The sequence below is a fragment of the Oncorhynchus kisutch genome, linkage group LG13, assembly GCF_002021735.2.
Source record: "Oncorhynchus kisutch isolate 150728-3 linkage group LG13, Okis_V2, whole genome shotgun sequence".
Classification (NCBI taxonomy): Eukaryota; Metazoa; Chordata; class Actinopteri; order Salmoniformes; family Salmonidae; genus Oncorhynchus; species Oncorhynchus kisutch.
In genome coordinates this window covers 36,362,020-36,375,196 of record NC_034186.2, presented here as the reverse complement: position 1 = coordinate 36,375,196, position 13,177 = coordinate 36,362,020, and the positions used below count along the sequence as shown (strand labels likewise).

At 38.9% G+C, this 13,177-nt stretch overlaps 1 protein-coding gene across 1 annotated transcript in view; it reads right to left on the bottom strand.

Moving 5' to 3' along the window:
- The window catches only part of LOC109902492 (CUGBP Elav-like family member 5), a gene marked incomplete in the record, with an annotated part of 255,391 nt that overhangs the window by 241,732 nt on the left and 482 nt on the right, over window positions 1–13,177 (bottom strand).

Genomic DNA, 13,177 nt, shown 5'->3' with positions numbered 1-13,177 from the left:
CGTGTTCAGTCCTCCATTTCCTGTAGTACACGATAAGCTCCTTTGTCTTGCCCACGTTGAGGGAGAGGTTATTGTCCTAGCACAACACTGCCAGGTCTCTGACCTCTTCCCTATCGTCGTGTCTTTGACAAACCTAATAAACCTAACACAGTTGTGGGTGAACAAGGCGTACAGGAGGGACTGAGCATACACCCCTGAGGAGCCCCCGTGTAGGGGTCAGCATGGAGGATGTGTTGTCGACTACCCTCACCAGCTGGGGCAGTCCCGGGCAGGAAGCACAGGATCCAGTTGCAGAGGGAGGTGTTCAGTCCCAGGGTCTGTAGCTTAGTGATGAGCTTTTTAAAAATGTATTTTACCTTAATTTAACAAGTTAAGTCAGTTATTTTCAATGACGGCATAGGAACAGTGGGTTAACTGTCTGTTCAGGGGCAGAATGACAGAATGATGACAGAATGATGTGAGCCATTACCAGCCTTCCAAAGAATGTCATGGCTACAGATGTGAGTTTTACGGGGTGGTCGTCATTTAGACAGGTTACCTTAGCGTTCTTGGGCACAAGGACTATGGTGGTTTGCTTGAAACATGTAGGTATTACAGACTGGGTCAGGGAGAGGTTAAAAAATGTCAGTGAGGAGACTTGCCAGGTGGTCAGTGCATGCTCTGAGTACGTGTCCTGGTTATCCTTCTGGCCCTGCAGCCTTGTGAATGTTATTAACCTGTTTAAAGTTCTTACTCGCATCGGCTACGGAGAGGGTGATCATACAGTCGTCCAGAACAGCTGGTGTGCTCACAAAATGTTTCAGTGATGCTTGCCTCGAAGTGAGCATAGAATGTATTTTGCTCGTCTGGTAAGCTCGTGTCACTGGGCAGCTCTTGGCCGAGGTTTCCTTTTGTAGTCTGTGATAGTTTGCAAGCCCTGTCACATCCGACGAGCATCAGAGGCGGTGTAATAGGAGGCGTCAGAGCCGGTGTAATAGGAGGCGTCAGAGCCGGTGTAATAGGAGGCGTCAGAGGCGGTGTAATAGGAGGCGTCAGAGGCGGTGTAATAGGAGGCATCAAAGGCGGTGTAATAGGAGGCGTCAGAGGCGGTGTAATAGGAGGCGTCAGAGCCGGTGTAATAGGAGGCGTCAGAGGCGGTGTAATAGGAGGCGTCAGAGCCGGTGTAATAGGAGGCATCAGAGCCTCCTATTACATCTTGACTAGCCTATAACAGCCTTTCTGAGTTCTTTAAAGGTTCCCAGAACATTTAATTAGGTTGTGGCAACAGTGTGGGTACATTACAAGAGATAGGTTCACAAAACACAAAATATGCTCAGTTGTGATGACATTCATACAATGTTTAAGTTAGGTTGCACAGGATATTCCTATAATGTTGTAAGAATGTTGACAGAACACTAAGTACTTTCAAGGTTCCCAGAACATTTCATTAAGTTATAGGAGTTGTCTGGGATGTTGCACTAATATTCTTGTATTATTCACATAGGTTGCACAGAACATTCCCAACGTTGCACAATGTTCCACAATTTCCAAAATACGCTAATATACATATGACCTTGTCTTGGAGGTCCTCAGAACATTTAGAACATGTCATATTTAAGTCTTAGCTAATATTTCCACAACATTCTCAGCATACAAAATTGCAGCACCTTAACGCAGATTGAAATACATACCAATTATCTTTCCCTCCAGATTTAATGACAAGTCGCATTTGAATGTGATAGAGACACATAGCATTTTAATTTGTAGCACATTTAATCATACACACCCGACCATCATTTTTACACTAAATATGCACATGTGGGGTTTGAACCTGCAATATTTGGTTGCCAAGCCAGGTCTTCTGTCCTCTGCACCACCAGAAAAGCTTCCTTGTAGCTTGTTTCTTCAGTATATAGCCGTGGCAGTATGGTCAATCAGGTATTCGATGCTTCCTTTTTGGCCTTCTTAGACATAACTAATCCAAGGACATCTTTATACTTTTCCAAGTATTTCTTTATTCCACATTTTGTTGTGTTTCAGCCTGAATTCAAAATGTATTGAATATTCTTTTTTTCCACCCATCTACACACAATACCTTATAATGACAAAGAGAAAAAAACATGTTTTTAGACATTTTTGCAAATGTATTGAAAATGAAATACAGAAATATCTCATTTACATAAGTATTCACACAGTATTGTGGAGTATCTACAATGTTGTTTATCCATCCTCAGTTCTCATATCACAACCATTCAATTCTGTAACTGTTTTAAAATCACCATTGGCCTCGTGGTGAAATACTTTAGCAATTTCCTTCCTCTCCGGCAACTGTGGTAGAAGGACACCTGTATCTTTGTCGTGACTGGGTATATGATACACTATCCAATCCAAAGCCTAAAATAATAACTTCACCATGCTCAAAGAGGTGTTCATCGTCTATCAATCGGTGCCCTTCTTTGCGAGACACTAAAAAACATTGGTGGTCTTTTTGGTTGAATCTTTTCTTGAAATTCACTCCTCGATTGAGGGACCTTACAGAGGTATGTGTGGGGTATAGAGGTGGGGTAGTCATATCACAAATCATGTAAACAACTATTAGTTAACACGGAATGAGTCCATGCAACTTATTATGCGATTTGTTAAGCACATTGTTACTCCTGAACTTATTTAGGTTTGCCATAACAAAGGGGTAGAATACTTATTGACTCAAGATATTTCAGCTTTTAATGTTTTATTCATTTCTAAAATGTTCTACAAACTAAATTCCACATTATGGGGTATAGTGTGGGAAAATCAGTGACACAAAATCTAAATTGCATACATTATAAATTCAGGCTGTAACAAAAACATTTGGGGAAAGTAAAGGGGTGTGAAATCTTTCCGAAGGCATTGTATATGCTGCGTACATCTGGACCCATATTTACAAGGTATCCAAGACTGAGTGCTGATCTAGGATTACTTTGCTTTTCAGATCATGAAAAATACAACAAGGGGGACCGTATCAAGAGTCTCAAAGTAGGAATTATATTTTGGGTATGTTTTAAACGTTTTGGGAACATACAGTGCCTTCAGAAAGTATTCACACCCATTGACATTTCCACATTTTATTGTGTTACAGCCTGAATTTAAAATGGATTAAATTGATTTTTCCATCACTGGCCTACACACAATACCCCATAATGTCAAAGTGGAATTACATTAATAAAAAATGAAAAGCTAAAATGTCTTGAGTCAATAAGGATTCAACCCCTTTTGTTATGGCAACATTTGCTTAACCACTCACATAATAAGTTGCATGGACTCACTGTGTGCAATAATAGTGTTTAACATGATTTTTGAATGACTACCTCATCTCTGTACCCCACAGATACAATTATCTATGAGGTCCCTCAGTCAAGCCGTGAATTCCAAACACAGATTCAACCACAAAGATCAGGGATGTTTTCCAATGCCTCGCAAAGAAGGGTGTCTATTGGTAGACTACAAAATAAAAGCAGACATTGAATATCCTTTTGAGCCTGGTGAAGTTATTAATTACACTTTGGATGTGGTATAAATACACCCAGTCACTACAATGAAACAGGCATCCTTCTTAACTCAGTTGCCGGAGAGGAAGAAAACCGCTCAGGGATTTCACCATGAGGCCAATGGTGATTTTAAAACAGTTAGTTTAATGGCTGTGATGAGAGAAAACTGAGGATGGATCAACAACATTGTAGTTACTCTGCAACACTAACCTAAATGACAGAGTGAAAAGAAGGAGAAAAAATATTCCTAAACATGCATCAAGTTTGCCATAAGGCACTAAAGTAAAACTGCCAAAAATGTGGCTAAGAAAGGAACTTCATGTCCTGAATACAAAGCGTCATGTTTTAGGCAAGTACAACACATCATTGAGTACCACTCTTCATATCTTCAAGCATGGTGGTGGCTGCATCATGTTATTTGTTTGCTTGTCATCGGCAAGTATTATGTAGTTTTTTGGGGGGGATGAAAAGAAACAGAATAGAGCTAAGCACAGGCAAAATCCTAGAAGAAAACCTTGTTCAGTCTGCTTTCCAACAGACACTGGGAGACAAATTCACTTTTCAGCAGGACAATAATCTAAAACACAAGGCGACAGAAGAAGACTTTGAATTTTCCTGAGTGGCCTAGCTACAGTTTTAACATAAATCGGCTTGAAAATCTATGGCAAGACTTGAAAATGTCTATCTAGCCAGTGATCAACAACCAACTTCACAGAGATTTAAGATTTTTTTAAAGAATAATGTGCAAATATTGTACAACCCAGGTGTGAAAGCTCTTAGAGACTTTCCCAGAAAGACTCAAACCTGTAATTGCTGCCATGATTCAAACATGTATTGAATTAGGGGTGTGAACACTTGTGTAAATGAGATATTTCTATATTTTATTTTCAATAAATTAGCAAACATTTCTAAAAACACGTTTTCTCTTTGTCATGATGGGGTATTGTGTGTAGATGTTTGATATTTATTTTAAATGTTTATCTATCTTGAATTCAGGCTGTAACACAATAAATTGTGGAATAAGTCAAGGGTTATGAATTCTTTCTGAAGGCACTGTATCTCTTGTAATATATCCACACTGTTCCCACAATCTGATAAAATGTTGTAGGAACATTAAAAGAACTCAGAAAGGCTGTTCGTCCAACATTCTTGAAACATCAAAATAATGTTTTTTTGCATCCTGATAAAAACATTATCTGAATGTCAGCACAAATAGACAGTTTTATTGTCTTGGGAACCTATCTCTTGTTGTCCACAATGTTCCCACAACCTAAAGAAACAGACAAAATGTATTCTGGGAATGTTCTTGTAAGATACTGTAGGTGAATGTTTTTTGCACCCTAAAAGCATAGGTTGGTAGTAACGCGCTACAATTAACTTTTTGTAGGAACTAGTACTTTTCTAGTTACTCTCTGTGGGATGTACTTGTACTCTTTACTCAAGTCATTTCTGAAGGAATTAGCTTACTTTTTACTCCGTTATATTTGACCAATCACATAAGTGACACAGATTTGCATTATTATATCGTCGTTGTGAGATGAAAACCTTGTCACTCCAAATGTTGTGATTACCTGTTTTCTTTTTACATTAATCGATACTATTGGTTCCCCTTTACGCCTGTACGTTTCACGACCCCTTAACCAATGAAATATATTGAAAAAAATGTGTCAAAGCACTTAAGTCCATTGGCTCTCAAAGCTTTCCGTCAAACCCCGTATCTCCACCATGGCTCTTGAAGTGAAACACATATGTCTTTACTCCTAAGGAGAGTTTTGTTTGTGGGTTCTTATCCAAACCCGATCAGAGGTAAGTTTCACTTTAATTACCTTCTGACTTTGTAATATTATATATTTCTGGAGTAAGATAAGTATTAATCTGATACAATTCTGCTGTTGAAATTATGTTTTGAGGGCCAGTGCAAATTAAATGGCTAGGTAGCTAACTAGCTAGCTAGCTAGATAGTTTGTTTTGACTAACCCAGAATCTGACAATGTTTGTAGCTTCCCATATGACCTTTGCTTGTTGGCTAAGTTTACTAGCCAACTTGTCATTGGCATAAAGAGACAGAACAGACTAATCAGATGTGTGTGGAAATAGCTAATTAGGTTGCCACTAGATAAGCTGGTTAAACGAACATTAGCTAGATCAACCGGTCAGCCCAGCACATAATCCTCCCACTCCATTGCAGTGTGTGTGTGTGCGTGTGTGTGTGATTCTGTTTTTATGACAAGGCCTATAAGCAAGGAAAATAAGTATTTGGTCAATAACAAAAGTTTATCTCAATACTTTGTTATATACCCTTTGTTGGCAATGACAGAGGTCAAACGTTTTCTGTAAGTCTTCACAAGGTTCTCACACACTGTTGCTGGTATTTTGGCCCATTCCTCCATGCAGATCTCCTCTAGAGCAGTGATGTTTTGGGGCTGTTGCTGGGCAACACAGACTTTCAACTCCCTCCAAAGATTTTCTATGGGGTTGAGATCTGGAGACTGGCTAGGCCACTCCAGGACCTTGAAATGCTTCTTACGAAGCCACTCCTTCGTTGCCCGGGCAGTGTGTTTGGGATAATTGTCATGCTGAAAGACCCAGCCACGTTTCATCTTCAATGCCCTTGCTGATGGAAGGAGGTTTTCACTCAAAATCTCACGATACATGGCCTCATTCATTCCTTTCTTTACACGGATCAGTCGTCCTGGTCCCTTTGCAGAAAAACAGCCCCAAAGAATGATGTTTCCACCCCCATGCTTCACAGTATGTATGGTGTTCTTTGGATGCAACTCAGCATTCTTTGTCCTCCAAACACAACGAGTTGAGTTTTTACCAAAAAGTTATATTTTGGTTTCATCTGACCATATGACATTCTCCCAATCTTCTTCTGGATCATCCAAATGCTCTCTAGCATACTTCAGACGGGCCTGGACATTTTGTTTCTGGTGTCCTTTGACAGCTCTTGGTCTTGGCCAGTGGAGTTTGGAGTGTGACTGTTTGAGGTTGTGGACAGGTGTCTTTTATACTGATAACAAGTTCAAACAGGTGCTATTAATATAGGTAACGAGTGGAGGACAGAGGAGCCTCTTAAAGAGGAAGTTACAGGTCTGTGAGAGCCAGAAATCTTGCTTGTTTGTAGGTGACCAAATACTTATTTTCCACCATAATTTGCAAATAAATTCGTAAAAAAATCCTACAATGTGATTTTCTGGATTTTTTTTCTCATTTTGTCTGTCATAGTTGAAGTGTACCTATGATGAAAATTACAGGCCTCTCTCATCTTTTTACGTGGGAGAACTTGCACAATTGGTGGCTGACTAAATAATTGGTGGCTGACTAATACTTTGTCTAGCTCCTAGAAATATATATATTTTTATGTGTTTATTTTTTATTTATAGCTTGTAGCAGCACAACCGAGGGTGTTGAGAAGGAGAGGATCGGAAGAGAAGGAGGACGGAAGGTAAATTGTACCTTGGCAGGAAAAATATTATTGAGTTGACTATAGCAATTGATATCTGCACTGTTTGATTATTTATTACTTATATGATTCTTACCTGAATACCTACCTTGATGTTTAATTCCATGCTGAAATGTGTCTGATTTGCATACTGGTAACATGATTGATAGTAACATTTCGATATTGATTGATGTTTGACAGATCCTCCTTGGTATTTCATTCCAAGTATAAAATTAAACATCACTTTATGTAAATCTTTTTAGTATGCATTCACCATCACATGTACTTAATTATATTGTGAAATGTATTTTCATTAACGCTGTTGAAATTGTGAAATTACTCCAATGTTTCGGGTACCGTTTATGAAACTGAGCCCATTGATAGATATTAAGTCAACTTTGAATAAGAACGTAATAGAAACTGTACAACAGACCTGTGCTGCAGGACATCTGCAAGATGGTGCTGGCATGCTTAAATAATAAATCCATGTCAAATCAATTGCACTAAGCTCACAATTTACCATAAGGTGTAAAATTACCAAACTATAACGTCTGTCGTTAAATGAAGACCAAGGTGCAGCGTGGTAGGCGTACATTTTCTTACATTTTTAATGTTCCACCAAAAACAATAAACAACTCAACGAGCGTAAAGCTAGGAGTACAAACCATGCAACACACAAAGACAAGATCCCACAACAGAAGGTGTGGAAAAAGGGCTGCCTAAGTATGATCCCCAATCAGAGACAACGATAGACGGCTGCCTCTGATTGGGAACCATACCCGGCCAACAAAGAAATATAAACAGATTTCCCAACCTAGTCAAACCCTGACCTACCAAATAGAGAATTTAAAGGATCTTCTAAGGTCAGGGCGTAACACAAACTAAATTTGTAACTAGTACTTAAGTTATTTTCAGACCGGACACTTTTCAACTCTTACTTGAGTAGTTTCTTAAAAGGGCTACTTTTACTTGAGTAAATTACAAGTAACAGTACTTTTACTTAAGTACAGATTTTCAGTACTCTACCCACCTCTGCCTAAAAGAAATGTTGCATACTGTACTCATCTGCACAACTGGACAGTTTGTGTTTTGGGAACATATCTTTTGTGATGTCCCCGCAATGTTTCCACAGCCTTATGACACATTCTGGGAACCTTTAAAGAACAGACAAAATGTGTTCTGGGAACGTTATTGCAACATCGGGAAAATATTTTATACAAACATTGTATAATCATCAGCATGATTGGACAGATTTTGTGTTTTGAGAAAATGTTTTTGGGATGCTATCATTTAGGCCTGGGCGATATACCGCATACCAGGGTATTTTAAAAAAAAGACGGGGGCTGCGGGGTGCATGCTACGCCACTGCTTATAAGTTAAGTATAACTATAGATAATCTAAGATGTGTCAAATAAATTATACTGAACAAAAATATAAACTTAAAAATTAAGAAAAACCCTGGAATGAGTAGGTGTGTCCAAACTTTGACTAGTACCAGGAAAAGCAGCCAACATATGTGGGAACTCCTTCAAGACTGTTGGAAAAGCATTCCAGGTGAAGCTGGTTGAGAGAATGCCAAGAGTGTACAAAGCTGTCATCAAGGCAAAGGGTGGCTACTTTGAAGAATCTCAAATATAAAATATATTTAGATTTATTTAACACTTTTTTTGGTTACTACATGATTCCATATGTGTTATTTCATAGTGTTTATGTCTTCACTATTATTCTACAATGTAGAAAATAGTAAAAATAAAGAAAACCCTGGAATGAGGGTTATATATATATATATATATATATACATTTATAGCGCCCCCTTGTGTGCACCTCTGGTAATATTGTATACCCTAGTATGGTACAGAAACGGTATGAACTTCTAGATACCGCCCAACCCTATTATCATCCTAATGTTAGGTTTTATCTAACAAGAACTTACTGGGAATCTTAGCTAATGTTCTGTGAATGTTCCCGGTTTGCTGGGATGGTACATACAACTCAGTTTATGGTATGTAAGTAAATTTGCTCCCATCTGTTTTCCCAGAGGGGATCCTGTCATACCGCGGTGCGGCGCTGTGATCCTTAGTTCTTTCCATATTAACAGCTTCAATATGGAGGAGCATCCCTTGAAATCAAATATGAGAGGTTTGGAAACTGGAGATTACTAGATTACTTTAGTCAACACTGGTACTGTTGCATAAGGTCCTTGGGGATACTGGTCTTGTCTCTTTTTAATACCATTTGATTTGGTGGGTCTATGTGCTCTTACAGAAGCGTACAGCTTGAATCTGCCACTCTCCATCTCTCCCTTATTGCTGAGCTACTACCCCAACTGTGGAGCCCATCCATCACAGAGGGGTAGAAAAAAATACAACGTGAATAAATATTTCATTAGATTATTCCTATGATTTAATGTGCTTCTGCCTGGCTGGGGTCTACGGCAATATCTCTGGTCCATTTATAAATACATTAACACAATGATCCCCCAACACTAGCTTAATATTGATACTCGGCTGCAACGGAAGGCAGATGGGGGCACCCGTGTTTGTATTGCCTGTCCAGTGTGTTGAATCACTCCTGCCATCACCCATCCTCCTCAAGTGTGTGTATGTGTTCCGGTCTTCACAGCTATTCATTACCAATTCTTTAATTGCTGGTCGAGGAAATTTTACAACAACCCCCCCCCCCCCCCCCCCCCCCCCCGCCAGAAATCTGTATCTGTATTCAAAGGTGGACCTGCTAAAATGGTCACCCGTATGCAACAATAACTCTCTTACAATCCACAGAAAAACACATTCAAAAATGGCTTTGAGGGATTTTCATGTGCGAGTCTGCCAATCATAAAGCTGTCAGCATACGTAAACCAAGAAAAATACAATTGCAACCTTCAGGTAGCCTTCGCACAGAGGAAAACAACAAATATAAAACTGAAAGCCTGTTGTGTGAGTGGAGCCTAATTAAGACCAACAGCAGAAGTTTTCACTGAGTGATAAATCCAACATCAGGAAATACCAATTGGGCGACAATAATTGGCAGGCCATCGACAGTGCAGGCAGAATTAATCATTTGAAGAGGGAGACTAGACTGCATTTTTAATTGGCAAAGGCAGCCACTGTTTAGGGAGACGAGCAGCTGATCACCCGAGAGGCTGAAGCTTCAGACAATGCACATTTGCTAATCCTCTCGAGTCAAGTTATTATGGCCACACATTATTATCATGCTTTACAAACTAATTCCTTGTTTTCCCTGATGGATTACCAGAAGAATCAGTCAAAGGGAGGGAAGGGAGGAGAACACAATAGACAATGTATATAATGACAATCAAAATGACTGAATATGACACAGAACAACAACTACTCAGTATATGTAAGGACCTTTTTGGTTCAAAGAACACAATTTTGCTCGGCAAAGTGTGTGCGTGTGTGTGTCTGTCTGTAATTTTGAGGAATAATTCTACTATTAGATGACATTCATAATCCTTTTAGGTTTATAAAGCATTGACAATAGAATAACCAGTGAAGTGCAGAGGAATAGCACTGGGATGATTTCTTCCTGGAAATTGTGTGGACAGGATTACATTTCAAATACATTCATTCAACTAAATCCTGGTTATTTATATTCATGAATAGAAAATGACTTTGATATTAATATTTTGGGACTGACATCTGAAATTGTTTCCTTGAATCTGAGTACTAATGTTTGGAGAACGCGCCATCTAATCTATCAAATTAGTTGTTGAGAGAGGTAATTAAGCTTGATATAATTATCACATAAAGCAGAGATGGTGCTTGTCATGTTTGAGGCAGTATATGTTCACTAACAAGAGTAATCCTTGGTGTTATCTAACTTCTTTTTTTTTAATCCTAAATAAAAATCTATCAATTTACATGTATTCATTTAGGAAGCAATGTTTGACCTTTAGTAATATTTAGTCACGTGTTAGTTTAAGGTAAAATGCCTATGAGACTTCCTTACAATAAAATAACAAACGTATAATGATAACAAGGGCATGTCAGCCCAAATGCAAAAACCCACAGTACTGTGAATAAAAGCAAAAACAACTTGTTATTGAAAGCTCTTACACATAACATTTTCAAAAACGTGTTTGAATTTACAGTAGCTAAAGCTGAAGAAAAGTATGATGTAAATGTTGACAAAATATCTAAACTGAAGAGAAAGAGCCTGTACATTGTAAACTACAGACTAGCTGTTGACATTACAAGTTATGTCGACTCATCATTGAATCATCTTTCTGACACACTGAGAAATTGTGCTCATATCTTCCATACGCACGCCACCATTCAGGGCCGACTTCAATTATCACACGACAATTTGTCGAGTACCAAGTACTGCAGTCATTATGCAATGCAGTACAATAACGGTTTACTCCTTACACACAACTAATGCCAGATATGGGATGTTGATAAATACTTTTATTATAAGCACAAGTGCACACACACATAGAGACGCTAGCTCACACACACACCACTCACATTGGAAAGATGGCCATATTTAAGTGCGGACGTAAGGTCCTCTCAAACTATTGACCTCTGACTTTTGATCACCAACCACAGGTGAGACAGACATTAAGCAGAGCATGAGCTGAATGATTACTGGCTATTATTTCACCTCATTAACAGAAAGACATTGGAAGGGACATATTCTAGGAGTGGCTCTTCACTTATAGCAAATACTGTTGGACATAAGAAATTACAAATGTGATTACAATTTGACCAGCCTTATCTCACCTGTGGATAATGTAAAACATGGGTTTGGGTTGATTGTTGTACACCCATCTGACAAGGTAAAAATATGTTCTGCCCCTGAGCAGGGCAGTTAACCCACTGTTCCCTGGGTGCCGACGACGTGGATGTCCATTAAAGCAGCCCCCCGCACTTCTCACCTCTCTTGTTTTTTGATTAACATCACATAGACATGTATCTCCTAAACAGGGATATCTCTGACTGTCATTTGGTCACAAAGCAAGTAATTCTGCCATATCCTTTCCTGCTTAAAGTGTTTGGGCCGTCAGGACCATAGACAGCTACGGGGCCTGATTCACATTGATCGAAATGTCATTTATCACTATCAACTACCATGGTGCAAATTTGAATTTACCTGGATGGAATTACATCTTATTTTAGCCTTATTTGATAATGAATCACAATTGTTGTGGCATTGTGTTATTGATTTATTGTAGACACAATAGGCTAGCCTATTTAAAATATAGCATTATAAGGAGTGGTTTTGGATCTGGGTGTCTGGCTGACAGTGGGGAAGTGTGCATTTTGGTTTTACACTAAATCCATGGATGTAGGCTATTGATGTAGAAAGTAGGCTATTGATGTAGGAAGTAGGCTATTGATCTAGGCTAAGAATTAATTAAACGTTGGACATATCATGACCAATAGATTTTTTTATGGAAAACAGCTTAGGCTAAATTATCACTTGCCCATCAAAGTGTGAATATAATAATACCGTAACAGAATCTTTCGTTTATTGGTGGCTACAGTTTCCATGAAGATGATGCCCTAACACTGACGATGATGAAAAGTGCAACGTCTTTCACTATCACAGCCTAATAGACCACCATCATTGTAAAGTTAAATGGCGTCGACGACTTTCCCCGACTGCAATGGAAAATCTCGAATTTTAACATTCTCTTTTTGTTGGTGCGCGAATTTACATCCACTATCACGAACCCTACTTAGCTTCACACTAGCAGCATCACCACTGCTCGTGCGGTATCGAGGTCTGTCATCTTGTAACAGTCCTTCCGTCCATGTTTTGTAACATTTTGGCACCGAATTGATTTGGTCGTGTTGGGATCGTAAAAGATGGGACGGGCTGGGGGGATACTTTAAAAAGGCATCCCTTTTAAGCGCCTCTGGCCCAGTTCTGAGAGAGTTATGAAAATACAATTCAATTGAATACATTTCGTGAAATATTAGGCCCACATCGTTAGAAATCTGAAAACATTCAAATAATTAGGATAAGTATGCGTAAAAACAATAGGCTATGAATCAGCGTGAGACCAAAAGAACTATGGAATCTCCCTATGTGCATGCCCATTCATTGCCACGTTAGAATATTTGGGAACATGAGACCACGAGTATTTGTAACGATTATTAAATTGTATTTTGTCATGCATATATGATGCATTCATTCTGACTACAATTCTGAACAATCATTTAGTGAGCTTAACGTTGAGTTAGTCAAACATGCATAAAAC